The sequence below is a fragment of the Chenopodium album genome, chromosome 1 (genome assembly GCF_948465745.1).
Source record: "Chenopodium album chromosome 1, dcCheAlbu1.1, whole genome shotgun sequence".
NCBI lineage: Eukaryota > Viridiplantae > Streptophyta > Magnoliopsida > Caryophyllales > Amaranthaceae > Chenopodium > Chenopodium album.
The window spans coordinates 71,783,656-71,801,422 of NC_137834.1; positions in this window are offsets into that span (position 1 = coordinate 71,783,656).

Sequence of the window (17,767 nt, forward strand, 5' to 3'; positions counted from 1 at the left end):
TACAAGACAATGAATTTCCAGATGAAGACCTAATGGTTACTGAAGATGATACTTGGACCTTGTACTTCGACGGAGCCTCAAACCAAAAGGGATGTGGCGTTGGAGTACTACTAGTATCACCTAAAGAAGAACATGTTCCAATCTCCATAAAGCTTGATTTCGACGTCACCAACAATGCTGCTGAATATGAAGCATGCGTGGTAGGCCTTGAAACAGCTTTGGCATTGGAAGTAAAAAAGTTAAGGATATTCGGAGACTCTTCTTTTATTATCAATCAGATATCTAAAAGGTGGAAAGTAAGGAGCGAAAGTCTAGCCCCTTACCAAACCTATCTGGAAACTCTTACCGATCAGTTAGACAAGGTAGAATATACATATCTACCTAGAGAGGAAAATCAATTTGCTGATGCCTTGGCAAGATTAGCTTCAATGGTTAGGATTCCCACGGAAATCGAGCAAACGCCTCTAACTATAGAAAAAAGACACAAACCAGCATACATCCAGGCTATAGAAGACGATGAAGTAGTCCAAGGCGAAGATGAAGAAGAAGAAGAACCATGGTACAAGGACATACTCAATTATGTCACCAAAGGAGAATACCATCCTCATGCTGACAAAAGAGCAAAACGAGCATTAAGGCTTTTGGCTTCCTAATATGTACTCATAGACAACGAGCTACATAAAAGGGTACCTAAAGGTCGAGCTGTCTTATGTGTAGGAAAGAAGGATGCACAAAGAGAAATGAGAATAGTCCATGAAGGAATCTGTGGAACACATATAAATGGCAAAATGTTAGTCCAAAAGATAATGCGAGAAGGATATTATTGGACTACGATGAATAGGGATTGCCATCAATACGTAAAAAGATGCCCTAATTGCCAAATTTATGCCAATTTACAACATGATCCTCCATCTTTGCTCTACACCTACACATCGCCATGGCCATTCTCTACATGGGGAATTGACATCATAGGCAAAATCACTCCCCCACGAACAGGAGGCCACGAATATATCCTAGTAGCGATTGATTACTTCACAAAGTGGGTCGAAGCGCAATCATACGCTAAACTCACTGCAAAACATGTAGCACACTTTATCGAGAGAAATATTATTTGTCAATACGGAGTCCCACATGAAATGATAAGTGACAATGGAACTCACTTTCAAGCCGAATGTGAAGAATTACTACAAAAATACAACATTCAACATCATCATTCTTCCCCTTATAGACCTCAAGCAAACGGAGCAGTCGAGGCAGCTAATAAAAATTTAAAGACTATCATCGAGAAAATGACGGAAAATTATAAAGATTGGCCTGACAAACTTCACTTCGCATTGTGGGGTTACCGCACGTCAATCCGTATATCAACAGGAAATACGCCATTTTCCTTGGTATATGGAATGGATGTCGTACAACCTGTCGAACTAGAAATACCATCTCTACGCATTGCATTAGAGAATAAACTCGATGAAGTTGAATGGACTAGGCACGATATGAAGAATTAATTCTACTCGTTGAGAAACGACTAGAAGCTCTACATCACACTCAGTGTTATCAGACTCGTATGGCTAGGCATTTTAATAGGAAGGTCAGGACAAGAAATATCTAAGTAGGAGACTTGGTGTTAAAAGCACTAAGGAAAAATGTTTTAGATCAACGGGGTAAATTTAGACCTAATTGGTCTGGACCCTACATTGTCAAAACAATCCTGTCATGAGGTGCAGCAAAACTAACTGATATGGATGGCAATGAATTCTCGAACATGGCAAATCTTGACCAACTTAAGAAATACTACCTATAATTACTTGAGTAGGATACTCAAGAGAGCTACGTTCGACCTGATTCCTTAAGAAAGGATACGTAGGCAACCCTTTACGGGTGAGGCCACCTAAATTTTCGACATTCTCGCATCCCAGATTTAATTAAAAATTCGACAGAAAATCAGCGAAATCTCGGCGTCGCAGAGTAAGCTCTGGCGCCAGCCAACAACCATCAGCGCCAGCCGATGGAATTGCCGCCTGGCGCCAGACTGCACTGACAGGCGCCAGTTGCAAATAAGTGGCGCCAATTTCAAAATAAATTCTGGGCGAATCTCGGTGTTTTTTCGGAAAATTTTTGACTTTTGTACTCGAAGAATTTCTGGAAAATTATTTTTTCGGTTTTCATTGCTTTAATAAAATAAATTTAAAGTAAATAATTTAATTAAAAGCTGAAATTTTATTAATAAAATAAAACTACATTATTGGTGGAATTTAAATAAAGCTGAAATAAATTAACTTTAAATAAAAAATAAAACTAAGTCTAATAATTTGAAGATTAAGCAATGCTCCTAATCTTTCTTTTCTTTCCTAGCCCTTTTCCAATTTTTGTTTTCTTCCTCCGCCTCATCCATAACTTTAGCTAGTAGGCATCCTTTAGAGGACCTACATTCAATCTTAGAATAGATAGTCTCCCCTTCAGCTAGTACTCCATGTTTCTTTTCCACCCAAGTCTTCTTATCTGTGGTGTCAGCTTTCCTTTTCCCTTTATCTTTAGTGACACCTTTCTTCCTAGGAATTGCAGGTGTTTTTAATTCAACTCTTGCACCTAAGCGTTCCTTGGCAGGAATCACCCTGTCACCTAGACGACTCTTCACATCAGTTTTACCCTGATCTTTCTTCGAATCCTTCGAACGCTTCTTTAGCAACCACTTCTGTACATCATTGGGCAAAGAAGGAGGAGCCTTTTGGGTAATCACTTCCCATAAAGGTCTAGCACTCCAGTAAGAATCAAATATGTCTACTTCTTGGGAAACAGGGTACTCATAGGGAGGACGAAGATCCCCGGAAGGAATATTCTGAAGCAAGCCGTATTGTCTTTTTACCTTGCAGGGGTAATAATAAATCATACGAGATAAGCTTGGAAGCCCGCAGAAAGATTGCTTGTTGACACCAACCATCCTTTCTATTTTCCACCATGGGACTACCCACTTGATAGCAAAATTGTGAGATTCGAAGAACTTTCTCCACCCATGGCGCCCAATCTTAGGGAAGCGTTTCTTCCTCCTCACGAAGCAATTGGGAGTATACTTCTCAATATCGTCCGGAGGGTTAATTGTAGCCTTTCCATTAGCCACATCTGTAAAAAATTGCAATGCAATTAAATTATTATTACAATACAAAAATATATTTTTTGATTTCTGTAATTAAAAATATTAATTTTCTACCTGTAATTAAATTGGAGAACCGGGAAAAGGTGCTTTTGGGTCCCTTTTCAATTCATCAAGACTAATCATAGTCTCTCCAACTATCAATGGCATTGGATTTCTCCCTGATTCAATTTGTTCTAAAACGGTGGTTATAATTAATTGGCCTTCATTATTTTTACCACTACTAAGAAAAAATTGATTAAGCATGCAAAATAAGAACGCCCTTCTTCTATATATATGAAAAGATTCAGAAAGAGGTTTATCAAAATAATAGCGTGCAAATTCTTTTAAATTAACGATGTTGCCATCAACTATTTTTGATAAATCCCTTTCTTTTAAATTAAAGAAGCGCTCAAAATCCTTATAATAATATGCATCTACTCTAGGGATTACTATGAGGTCTATTGCAGGGAAGCCTAAAATAGCACCAAATTCTTCTAGCAAAGGGCTAATCTCATCATACCCTATTCTAAAACAATGAGTATCAACGTTCCAAAATTCTAGAGCGGTATGTATGAAATCTAAGTCAAGATCTACCCCTTTGATGCCATAAATTCACCCCAAGCGAAACAAATTCGGTGAAAGTTTTAGTGACTAAAGACATGGTATTATTTTTTCTAAGGCAAAGAATTATTTTACTTGCTGGAATTTTGAGAAGAATCGGCTGGGCAGGGGGCTATTTATACACAATTGCGAGAAGTTTTAATCAGAATGAAATACGGAATCAGCGTCAATTGGCGTCAAACTCCGTAATTGGAGCCAGCCGCCAGCGCTTGGCGCCACACGCCATTGCGTGGCGCCAGCTGGCGCCAAGTTGCCACATCAGGCGCGCCTACTTAAATTGCGTTTTTATCCTAAACTCGAGTCGGCTAATGACTTTACGGCTTCTTTTTTTTTTTAACTTTTTTCTAAAACATCTTCTTTTTAATTAATATAATAATTATATTAATATATTATTCCTTTTTGGATTTTTAGCTTAAATCCCAAGTTTCTATACACCCGACATTGATTTGATTTTTTCCTTTTTCCTTTTTTTTGGGGGGGGGGGGGGAGAGTCGGATACCCTCCATCAATAATAAAAATGACGGAATTTTTGAGCAAAATTATTTGTCACACTACTCTTGCACACACAAACATACACATAATAATAGCAAACAAAATAAACTCATAATAGCATAAATATACAAAATGTGTCTAAAATATAGTGAGTCTAAGGCAAAGTGCTATAAAAAGTCAAAATAAAATATACACAGGAATAAACTACGGCGCCGGAGGACGTATACCCATCATATCGTAAAATTGCGCCGTACGAGGAGTCACCTCTCCACCAGCTCCAGCTCCAGTCTCCGTAGGAGGAGGAAAACTCAATGTAGGACTACTCCACCCAGGATGAACCTGAGGCTGAGGCTGCGGAGGCTGCTGCGATGACGAGCCTACCTCGTACATCCCACCACCTCTGAAAGCCGAGGTAGCCTCTCCTACCGGTGCAGCATGAGCACCCTCAAAAGAAGATCCTGATCCTTCTGCAACGTCAGCACGAGCAGCCTCAGAGCGACCGCCTCTACCCCCTGACGTAGTACGACGAGGTCTCGAGCTAGACCTCGCCGGATCCCTCCGCGCCTCAGGTCTCGTGCGGGTGTGAGAAGAAATAGGCTGGCCCTGTAAAAAGAATGAAATCAGAAATAAGGCAAAATCGAAGCGATAATGCAAAAAAAATATATAAAGAAAGACTACCTCTCGGATGACGTCGTCTCGACGGCATGTGGCCGCATTCCTCATCCAGACGAGCTAGCTCCGGAAGGCATCTATACATCGTGCCATCGCCAAAACTACCTCGCGCGGGAACTGTCAAAGAAATAAGTCAGTAAATATGCATAATATATGGACAGAAATTGCAAATAAACCAAGCTTACTCGAGTCTGGTGGCGAGGAATCGACCGCTCTACGAAGCGCTCACCCTCGGGAGCTGGAGGAATCATCTCCTCGATCGGCCCATATGTCCCCTGGTAATGGATGGACATACGAGGTGGCACGAACTCAGTAGCGCCGTCCCGATAAAGCAAAAAAGTCAATTAAACATCACTTGGGGGCTACTCAATGGAAAGTAAAAGCTGAAAAATCTTACCCTCACATCCTCAGCCGGTACGGGGGCTGGAGCTAACAACGGCAGTAGCTCCTCATCATAGCACTGCCCAGGGATTGCGTAGGACCGCCAAGGGGTACCACCTCCCTCAGACATGCTCAACAATCGCGCATCGTCGAACATATGACGTGGTGGAGCAGCAGGAACAACGAAGACATTAGAGGAATGTTGTCTAGCAACCCTCTCTCCCAAGTACGCGATCGCCCCATAAGTCCCCAGGAAATAACGACGCTCAGCAGAATACTGTGCGGCTAACCCAGGACTGTCCAGCCGCCCCATGGCCGGTACACCACCTCAGGACCCTACGAAGAACATCAATCAGGCGAGAGTATACCTAAAGCATCGCGAAAAAGCAAATGAATAATAAAAAGTTGTACCGCAATGATCCAGTTCCGGACATGTGTAGTAGACATATCCACATGGCGGCCGCCCCAAGAAGCGCTCACTGAAAATCCGCGCGGCGTTAGTCTCGCCGGCACAGCAGAGGGGAAGTGCTCGTAGAACCAGATCTGCAAGGAATAAAAAGTGTGAGTAAATGCTAGCTAATATGTAGAGCTAAACTTTATAGGGAATAATGTTTACCTCTACGACCTTCCAAAAGGCAGACAAAGCAACATTCGTCCCAAAGGACCGGTGCCGACATGAGTCCCTCAGTGCACGAACGAAGTCAGCGTAGGCCAAGCTGGCCCAGTCGTAAGTCCCGCTCCGGTGAAGATCGCGGACAGCAGGAAGGTAATAAAGCAGCGCCCTACTACCTTTGTCAGGGGAGAATGTCCCTGACAACAACATCAGCGCAAAGATGCGCACCCACTGCTCTCGGGTGGTCGCATCGTCATCAAAAGTCGCTGCCAGCGTCGAGCGGCGAATTCCCCTAGCACTAAACTGAGTTGTCTCGACCTCAGCTCGGGCCCGAATAGTGATCGGCCCCAACAACTCCTCGACCTCAGCAGAAAAGACGTCGATCCCAGTATCGAACGGCAATGGCACAGAGTTGAACTCCAGTCCCGTAATGAGACTAAAGTCTGTAGGGGTGACCATCATCTCGCCCCAAGGGAAGTGGAAAGTGTTGGTGGTGTCCTAGAAGAACTCCACCAAAGCACGCACTATATGGTGGCCACCACTAGAGGCAATCATAGCCTCGGAGGTCTCGAACAGGATAGCTAGTCCGCAAGACTCCCATAGGAGTCTCTCCCGATCCCTGGCGATGTACATCTTGTACAAATCGCCCAAACCATCACAGCCGGAACCAAGATAGTGCGTCCTCCCGACCGTGATGCCCCGTCTCACCCTCTTAGAAATGTGGTGGACGAGGGCGAAGAACAGGGTCCGCTCATCCCACTCGGGAAGTCGACCAAGCGAAGTGGAAGGTGTGACGTCATCCTCTACGGGCTCATGCTCCTGTCGAGTGTTTCGGGACCGTGAACCCGAGCCTTGCTGTCTAGCCATACTACATTGTGTAAAATCATCATAAATTAAGGTTCTATAGTATCTAAGGTTCGCCTAGCCGCATGATACTATGTTCGCAAAAAACAGAGTACGTAGTACTAAAACAGAGCACAAATTCAAATTGAGCATATACGACATTTTTCAAGCAATCATACAATTTCTTGCAACACTATAGTAATTATTGTGACAAATTGGACAAGAATTGCTAGCAAAAACACCAAGAACAAGTCACATTGTTCTTCACGACCTTAGGAGGTCCAACAATGGCAAATTGCTCATTTCTTCACCAAATTGAGTCAAACAAGTCTCAAATTGCTCCCAAGGAAATATATAAACATAATCAAGCAATTTCATGGCATAAAACTTGACAAACAAAGCAAATTGAGCATTTTTAATTTCGAATTTACATGAAATTCGTGAATAAACATGCCAAAAATCCATGAAAACTGATGTGAGTTTGAAGAAAACTTACATAGATCGGGAAAGTAGATGAATAGAGCTTTGATTTGCAACGAATTTGAGTGAATTTGGTTGAGAAACGAGCAAGAACGAAGCAAATGAAATTTTCTGTTTTTTTCGAGCAATTTCGCGACGAGCAAGCAGCAAAATGAAGAGGAAAGGGGTATTTAAGGAAATCCCCGTGCTAGCGCCAAGCCCTAGGCATTGGCGTCAAATATTAGGTTTGGTGCCTAGCGCCAATCTCAACGCCTGGCGCTAAGGCTAATTGTGTGGCGCTGACGGTTTTTCAGCGGCGCCAGAACACCCAGCCACTTGGTGAGGTTGTTATACCTTTCTGCAACATATTTTTGGGTTCCCTGGTACGCCAGTTAGCCCCTATAAGCAATTTGACATGATTTTAGTAATCGGCTTGATTACGTAAAGTGATCGACCTGATGAAAGATCGTCTCACTTAGCTTAAAGCGCCTAAGCATTGGCTCATTAACAAAAAGCACCGACATATAGGTTCAAAAAGAAAAAGGCACTGACATACAGGTTAATTAAAAAAAAAAAAGCACCGACATACAGGTTGAAAGCAGTAGAAGCACCGACGTACAGGCATAGCGGATGAAAAGTTCAGGCGAACTTTTAAAGATCGACAGATGGAGGTCTTCGGTAATTTCCTTAGGAGAATTATCGCATCAAATGAGGATGACTTCAAGCGAGGATATCTTCGACGGCATTCCCTAGCTTGCAGAGAGTTGTCACAAACAACTGAAGGTAATTTCAGGCGAAGTTGTCTTCGATCGTGTTCCCTTAGGTATAGAAGATGGTCATAATGCGGAATTAGGATTGTTTCGAGAGAAATAATCTTCGATGATATTCCCTTGGACGTGGAATATTATCAATGCAGATGAAGGTGATTTCAAGAGAAATAATCTTCGATGATATTCCCTTGGATGTGGAATATTATCATAGCGGAGGAGGATCATTTCAGGCGAAGCAATCTTCTAATTGGAAGCAGTTACAGGCGTAGCAGTTTTCAAGCGGGATGGCATTCTCTAGCTTGTAGGAGGTCATCAAAACAATTGGTTACTTTCAGAGACGTGTGCTCGACGGTGCAAGATACGCGTTTCTTAACTCTTTTATCTGTTTAACTAATGCTAGTTTTGCAGGTATCGGCGTTACAAGAGTGGTTTAGGATCGCAGAACGTTCTGAATCATTCTCCGTCCCTATCGCTACATTGACTTTTGTTTTCAAAACTTATGTTTCTCCAAACTCAGTCAAAGTGGGGGCTTCTGTAGACACCCATTTGTGTCTCCCAAAAACCAAACCCAGTGATGAGTACCTTTCGCGTCGAATCCTAATCGAATGAAGCGAAAGTGTGGAAAGTTTAGTGTTGCGGATAGTTTTAATTTCTTTTCTCTTCTCTATGTTTTTGAAAACTTATTTTTAAGAGAACAGCCAATCCAGTTTGTTTGTTCCATCATATGGTTCCAATAGTAGTGTAGTTGAATGGGGCTTGACAAGAGCTTTCCAACGATATATTATAAGCCCAATTCTGATGAATAATGAGGAAGTTATGGCCAATTTACTAAACTGGGCCCAGTTTGAGCCTTATGTACGGTCCAATGATCTAGGGGAGGGCCTAATATGATTTATCATTCCTAATACAATTAGGAATGGTTTTAGTATTCTAGATTCTTCTAGAAGGTTCTTTTCATTCCTAATTCAATTAGCATTATTAAATTGACTTTTGTTGACCTTTTCAGAGTTTTAATTAAAATCAAATATCATTTTCGAGGAAATTATATGATTTTATCCTCCAGTACGGCAAACTTATCTGATTTTCGAAAACGCGTTAAAACCAGGCTTGGCGCCTGACTCCAGGCATTGGCGCCTGGAACCAGGCCTGGCGCCTGGCGCTAATGTTGGTGTCTGGCGCCAGTTAGCCAGGGTTTGCGCCAGCTCTGTTTTTTTATGCGTCAGACTCTGTTTTGTTTATTTTATCTTTTTGGCTGATTTCTCTATAAATAACGTATTAAAAATTCCGTTTTCATTCACCAATTCTCACGAATTCTCACTTACAATCAGTTTTCATTCATCATCAATTCTCTCTAATTCTCTTCTACCATCATTCAACTTTCTTTCTTTTTCTAAATTAGTCTTTTACATACAAAATTCCGCATTCATTAGATCTAGAAACACCTAGACATATTCGAAGTTGCCTTCGCCCTAGACGTGAAAGGTTTAATTTCTGAGGGTTTGGTCTCAAATCTCTATTTCAATTATTTAATTTAATTGTTTTGTTTATTATTTTCCTTGAAGTTACTAACGTGTGTATTTTGTTATTAGAAAGAGGTACGAGGCATCAAAGTAAGTACTTTAATGATTTTTTGATGTTATGATGTAGAAATCATGTTTATATTGTTATTACGATATTCCTAGTATCATGTCTAGGGTAACTTTAATACTAAATATGATTGTTACGATGCTTCCTATGTTCTTCCTAATATTTATGATTGTTAGTATCATGTTAGGGTTAAAGATTTGATCTTGATTGCTTAGTGACATGCTAGGGTTTGTTATTAATCTTGTTAGTATCATGCCTAGGATCTTGCTATTATTATGCTTTAATATTAACATGAACATGATTATGATTATAATTGTTGTAATTTATGATGATTATGTTTATGATTATTATTATTATTTTGATGATATTATTGTTATTATTATTCATGATATTGATTATTTATTATGTTGCTTGTTATTTATTGTTATTGCTTGATCACGCCTTTTATGCATGTTTAAAGGGAATTTTTTACTTGTAATCACGCTTAATAAGATAATTAATAATCTTGTTTAGGGTTAATTGTGATTATAATTTCAAGTGATCACCAATAATAGTTTATTTGTGCATTAATATTCAACCAACATAGATAAAACAGGTTTAGGGTTAAACCTATTGATTGCATGTTAATTAGAAAGCGCACATGAATACGATCAGAATAAAGTAGAGGCCTATTATTAGGGCAGGTTCAATCTCTTTTTTAGGTTGGATTTGTACCTTCATCCCCGAACCCTCATTTGGTTCTAGACCTTATGGAGTTGACGATCTCTTGGATCGTTAAGGGGTGTAACCTTCACCCTGTGAACAGTTTACAAGTTCCTAAAACTTGTTGGCGACTCTTTTGCTCTATCTTCTTCCCTTTTTGACGCCACCGTACTTTAGTGTATGATCACAGTGGGGTTCAAGCTAGGTGTTAACGCTTGAAATTATTCCCTACAGAGTCAATTCTTCATTTTTTATGCCCAACTTCTTTGAGTGCGGAGTGAGCATACATTGATTGCAGAGCCGTTATCAACCAAGCTCATAGGAACATTCATCTGCCTACACACAACAGTGAGGTGTAAGGCTTTGTTATGTTGGTCCCCTTCCGGGGGTAGATCCTTATCAGAGAAGGAAATCAGATTGCTAGTACTTGGCAATTCAGTAGTGAGAAAGTTGACCAGTCCTTGAGGAGTCAAATCATCATCAACTCCTATCTTCACCAGAGCATTCATCACAGCCTTTCGATGCTCGTGAGAGGTGGCTAAAATCTTCCATACATTCATTTCCACCTTGGTCTTTTGTATTTGTTTGACCATATTGTTGTTCACAGGGTCGATGGGATCAACTATTGGTTGTGATTGCGGTGGAGGTGGAGGTGGACTAGGCTGTTGCAACCGTCCACTTCTTGTCAGAACCTTGACCTCAAGGTCTCCCCAAACATCTTCACTTATGCCAAGAGACAAACAGGCTATATCTTTGAGATAAACGTCTTCATCGTCACTATCCCAAATTCCTTTTACTTCTTCATAGTTCGAGACAAATACAACTTCTGGCAGAGGTTCATTCACAGGTTGAATGAGTATTGACGGATCAAAGGAGACTTCATCTCCCATGATAGCCAAAGCGTCAGAAAGAGGACCTGTTTGAATGTTAGGCTTCTTGCCCCCTGGAGGGACAGGAAGTTAATTAGCATTAATCAGGTCTTGGATCGCATCCTTCAACCTCCAACACTTCTCAGTAGTATGACCCTTGCCTTAATGAAACTTGCAATGAGCATTGGGGTCATAGCTAGCAGTTCTGTTCTCTGGTCGAGGTTTTGAAAAAGGTCTAATTGGAATAATCAGTCCTTGACTATGCAAGCGATCAAAAGTAGCATCATAAGTCATTCCCAAAGGCATGTAAACCCTCCTTTGCCTTTGGAATATTTGAGGGAGAGCATTAAGAGCCAGCACATCATTGATATTGACATTGTTGGTAGCATTATTGGGCTTGGAAGACGAAGAAGAAGGAGTGTCGTTCTTTGTGTTTTTCCAAGTGCTGTTGTTATTATTGTTGCCACCAGAAGTCTTCATTAGTTCATCTTCGATATTGACTCCAATATCGTACACAGCTTCAAAGGTGCTCAAAGGCAGAAACTTCAAGTGTTGCTTGTATTTATGAGTTAAATTTGCAATAATCGGGCAAACCATCTCTTTCTCCTTGGGAGCATCCACCAAGAGCGCAGATGTTTCTCTCCACCTGCTTAGGTAAGTAGTGAAGCCTTCATTCTCCTTCTATTTGAGAATGGAGAGTTCACGTTCAGAAGTCTTGGCTTGGATGTTACACTTGTAACGATTCATAAAGCTTTCAGTAACGTCCTCCCAGGTCGCAACATGTTTGGATTCAAGAGAGTAGAACCACTTTTGACAGGCATGCTCCAAGGAAAGAGGGAACATGGTAGGGAAGATTGTCACATCTAATCCCTTAAGAACCATGGTCGCAGAAAAGGCCTTCAAGGGGAAAAGCGGATTATCAGTAGGCTTGAACTTGGGAATGTCAACAGTGGAAAACTTCTCAGGAAGTTTGTCCCTTATGGACGAAGAGGTGATAGGTTGCTCCACATAAGTGAACTCTTCAGAGATCTTACTTATCTGTTCCTTAATCTTGTCCATTGCAGCGGCAGTGACATTGTTTTGATTGTCTTTCTCTACTTTGTTGACTCTAGTGGTGAGTGTTTGCATCATGTTAGACAACATCTCAATGGTCTTGTTGATGTTCTCGATATCTTCCTTAGTAGCCATTGGTTGAAAGTAGACTGAAGATGGATCTTGTGGAGATGATTGTGGTGGTTTCCTTGTACGCCTCTTTAGTATAAGAGGTTGTTGAGGTATTGACTCGAACCGTAACAATCTACCCCTGCTTCTTGACCAAGGGCTGTGACACCGAAACAAACACACCTTTAATGACCAAACTTAACCTTAACCCATCCGAAATTTTTTTTTTTTTAAATTTTGAAGTTTTTTTTTTTAAAAAAAAAAAGTGTATGGGAGGATACCATCCGACTTACTCCGAAAAAAACGACACAAAAAAAAAAAAAGGCGACACAAGACTACCCTAAAGTACGGTCATGAAATGGTGCACGACTAACGGAAAAGTGTGTGAACACAACATGTGAGTGATTAAGTGAAGGTTATGGACACGTGTTATGACCGTACAACTAGACATGACACCAAACAAGACATACGAACCACATAAGCATGCACAAAGACCAAAAAAAGCTTCCTGGACAAACCTCCTAGGCACCGTGTCACGGTGCTGACTGTCGTGACACAGTATAGTGCACTGTCAGACAGGGCAATGCACTGTGTCATGGCATTGCACACTGTGGCGCGGCAGACCTGCCGTGACACGGTGCGCAATTCCAGGCCTAAATTTGTGTAATTTCAAGATTTTAACTAATTTTTAGTCCGTACTAATTACTATGTGGAAATAAAAACCCTCGGTCATGGGTTAAACAAAAAGAGAAAACACATGAGGATTAGCACCTAACAAACCATGTAGCATTTAGTCACGATGATGTAAAAAGAGTTCGCAACCTAAGGTCAAGATCTATGTTCACCTATTGGTCAAGCTTTGGGTGTCAAAGGGTACCATGGTTAAGAGTTTGGACGCGTTAGCAAGGCAGCCTCCCTTGAGGGTGTATGCCAACGGGTTTAACAACTCGGATGAACCCTTATTTCCATGAGCGTTTTCGGGTTGATAGAACTTAAATCCCCCGGGGCTAAGACGCATGTAGAACACACACGTTTTTTCAGAAAAATCGAAGGAAGTTGACTGTGAGAAGAGAAAACAAGCTACCGGGCTGATTTTAGGACTGCCGTGACATGGCAGAGAGCACCGTGCCACGGTGCTGCACACCGTTAGATGGTGTACTGCACCGTGACACGGCAGATTCTGCCGTGGCACGACTGTTAGATAATCTGACTGGTGCCCTGTTTTCCTTCGTATGCAATCAAGTTATTCAATTTTTCCTAAAGGACAGACCTAAATGCGATGTTAAAACGTCTATGCTTATGCAAAAATGCCAAATTAATCACATGAATATTTTTCAAGAATCTTTCAAGTCTCATCTACTCATCTTAATTAAATACCGATCACTCAAATCGATAAATAACCAAGAATCCTCCCCAGTGGAGTTGCCAAATTCTAGGCGTTATTCGAAGTGCGCCTACGTTAAAAGCATGTGGTTAATATGCTTGGCACTCATAGAAAGTGGGAATCGATATTACGATTAGGGACAAAGCAAAGTAGGGAGCCGCCAACAAGTTTTTAAGGAACTTGTAAACCGTTCAGGGATCATAAAAGGCAACCACGATAAATGGACAATGAAGGCAACAACGATTGTTCCGTGAAGGTTATACCCATTAAGTCGATAAAGATCCTAGGAACGGTTCGACATGTGAAGAAGCTTACTTTAGGGACTTGGGTTCTTCAGGTGAGTACCTCATTTTAGCCTTTTTTTTGTTATTTATTTTTTATTATTTGGTAATCTTATGCTTGTCTTTACTATAGATGTGCTATACACCGGATGACGGATGTAACCACGAAAGGAGGATCGGGGATGATGGTATGAAGTAAGTCATGGAGTCACATTCACTCGTATTCGCCTCTACTCGATTCTTATAGTGAAAAGCATTCATGCGATCTCAAAGGCATACAAACAAAAAGTCAATTTGCTCCAAACTATTATTAAGCTAAATTGGTTAAATATTAATGCAACACATAATTCTATAAAATTTGTGATCACTTCAATTAACAACAAGATTAAAAAAGGAACCTAAATCGGTCGTCCAAATTATCTTATTAGGCGTGATTTTCAATTACATATTCCCTTTAAACATGCAATATGGTGATCATAATAATAATAGAACACACATTAATATTGGAAGCAATTTAACAATAAAATCCAACAATATAAAATTGTTAGAAAAATAATAGAAATAAAAGGAACATAATTCTTACTTTGATTTTGTTTGCTGGCAACTATAAAATAATAACCGAGTTAGTAACTTCAAGGAAATAATAATAATACGATAATTAAATTAAATTAAATTAAATAGAGTTGATTTGGGGCCAAACCCTCAAACAATTTTACCTTTCACGCCTTGCCTTTAGGACAGAAACACGAGTAAAGTATGGACTCCTTGGCGTGCGTGAAGAAGGAATTTTGAAAGAAGAAGGGTAGGCTACTGTTTAGGCTAGTGCATAGAGGAGAGAAAAATAGAGAATTAATTGATGCCCCGTACATCAGAAATGAGGGGGTATTTATAGAAAAAATGTGCTAAGGGAACACACGGAACCCTAAAAAGATAAAAACCCTAAAAAAATCGCACCGCGACACTGCAAAGGGCACCGTGACACGGGGAATCCCACCGTCAGACGGGGAGAATTCCCATGACACGGTGGACAGCTGTGTGACGAGGGAAATATTTAGGGAACGGGGAATAAATCGCGTGAAGGGTTTACGCGAAAAGGACACGGAATTGCCTCGTGTCACAGCAGGGTCACCGTGTCAAAGGGAATCCCACCGTCAGACGGGGAACATTCCCATGACACGGTGGACTACTACCGTGACGCGGGAGGCTATAGTCTATTTTTCCGTCTAAATTCATTTTTAAGTGTAGATTGATAATTTCGGGCCATTTCTGATTTATTATTATTAATTGGGCTAAAATAAAAGGTTTGGACCAAAATAAAATAAAATAAAAATTCACTCGGCACCTCAATCATCTTAGATGAGGTTTCTCTCCATTTGTTAAAGAAGGAGGTGAAGCCTTCGTTCTCCTTCTGCTTGAGGATTTCAAGCTCCCTATGGTCAGTCTCAACTTGAATGTTGTATTTGTATCTATCAACGAAAGCGTTTGCTATGGACTCCCAGGTGGAGGTCTTTTCTTTCTCGAGAGAAAAGAAATATTGCTGGCAAACGGTCTCGAGAGATAGTGAGAACAGAGAGGGGAAAACCTTCTTATCGATACCTTTAATACTCATTATTGTCTCGAAGGCTCTTAAATGAAAATAAGGGTTATCGGTTGCTTTGAATTTCGGGATGTCGTTGGCATTGAACTTCTGCGGAAGAAGATCTTTGTCCACCGAGACCCCTTGTGAACTAATCCCTTGACACTTGTAGTCGCTAGATAGCTTGCTTAGACTCTCTTCCATGAGGTCCATCTGTTGTTGTTTCACGGGATCATCGATCTTAAGGGTTAGGAGCATTAGTGCTTCAGTCACGGTAACCAGTTAATTCCTAAGGTGATTGACTTCTGCTTGTGTTGCCATTACTGTCCTAGCTTTCCTCTTACAAGCAATAGGTTTGTCGAAAAGTTGGACTTGTACGAAAAGGTTGTATTTGATTAACCGCCCTTCCTTTCTTGACCACGCGCTGTAAGTTAAACCATTTTTGTGTTTTAATTACTTGACTAAAATCAACCTTGATTTTACGGTTTTAAAAAGGAAAAAATAAAAAATAGGTGTATATTTTGGCAAAAAAATGTATATTTTAAGAACCAAGTGTGGTATTTAAATTGGAGGATTAATATCCGAGTTACCCCCCTAAAAAAATGACGAAAAAAAACGCGTATAAAAGACTCTCTTAGACATGGTCAAAGTATGTGTATTGGTGTCTGCGTTGAGTGTAAGTGACATGCTTGGACTCTTATGTAAGACCATGGGACTTGGTGCCTAGACTCAAATAATGACATAACAAGGTATTATTGACAGTAATTTTAAACCGAATTAATTAGTAAACTGGTTAATTAGACACAAAGTGATGACTCGATCAATAATTCGAACTGTCGTTAAAACGACAGGACTGGCGCCTCTCTTTGCAGTGTAGCGCCAGACGACAGAGTTGTCGCCAGGCGCCACACTCCACAGAGTGGTGCTACAGTTCAGACTTTGGCGCCATTGCTGGAGCTTCAATCTGAAACTGTTTTTCGGTGTTATTAATCAACAGGGGTATGCTTAAAGTCATACTAGGTCAATTCTAGTTAAAATAATAGACTTTATGTACTCAAATTAATTAATTAATTAGGAAAAGTTCTTTTAGTCATTAATTTATTTAAACTCAACACAAGTCAAACAAACGGTTAAGAAAACATATATCATATGCACAACAAATAATGCACAATTAGTCAAATAGGCACGATATGATGCAATGAGTTTGCAACCTAACCATGGCTCTAGTTCTCTAAAGTTCAGGATATGGGTTAGTCAATAGAGGGTCCATGGTTAATTGTCCGGATGCACCGCGTGGAAACCTAACCATGAAGGGTTGGCGCGAGTGGATGGGACACCGCGAATTTAGAAAAAACTCGCTTCCATGGTTTGGTGAATTCAACAATCTCGGATGTACCCTTTGTTGCTCAGAGCGTTCAATCAGGTAAATGGACCATGAATTCCCAGAGGGTTATGTCCATATGTAGAACAAATATGGGTTTTAGAAAAGTGAGAATAACTCAATCAGGAAGTAGGATCGAGAAAACAATGCGAAAAACTGGTCAAAATTAGAACGCATATTTATGGCTCGGTATTGGAAGAATTTGGCGCCACCAAACAGATATTGGCGCCAGCTTTTGGCTGTAGTGCCTGGCGACAGAGCTGTCGTCTAACGCTACAGTCAAATTTCTGGCGCTAATATTTTGTTCGCTAACGCTAATTCCTACATGCCTCAACAGCTTTCTGTGCTCGATAAAATTTTTCAGTTTCGCGCAGTGTTATTTCGGTCCTAGTTTTGAAAGATATTCCTCAAATTTCCTAGGTGTAAAATCCTATGTTTTAACTCATTACGGATAGTCTTTCCAACGAGATCTTTTTTATGCATATGACAATAATGTTAATCAAAATTACGCACATGAAATACTTAGAACGTTTCGAGTCTCATCCACTCATTCTAAATCATTGCCGAAATAAATTCAGGAATTAAAATAGAAATCCTCCCCAGTGGAGTCGCCAAAAACTGTAGGGAATATTTCAAGCATTAATCCCCTAGCTTGAACCCCACTGTGATCATACACTTAAGTACGGTGGCGTCCAAAGGGAAAGAAGATAGAGCAAAAGAGTCGCCAACAAGTTTTTTTAGGAACTTGTAAATCGTTCACGAGGTGAAGGTTACACCCCTTAACGATCCAGGAGATCGTCAACTCCAATAAGGTCTTGAACCAAATTGGGTTCGGGGATGAAGGT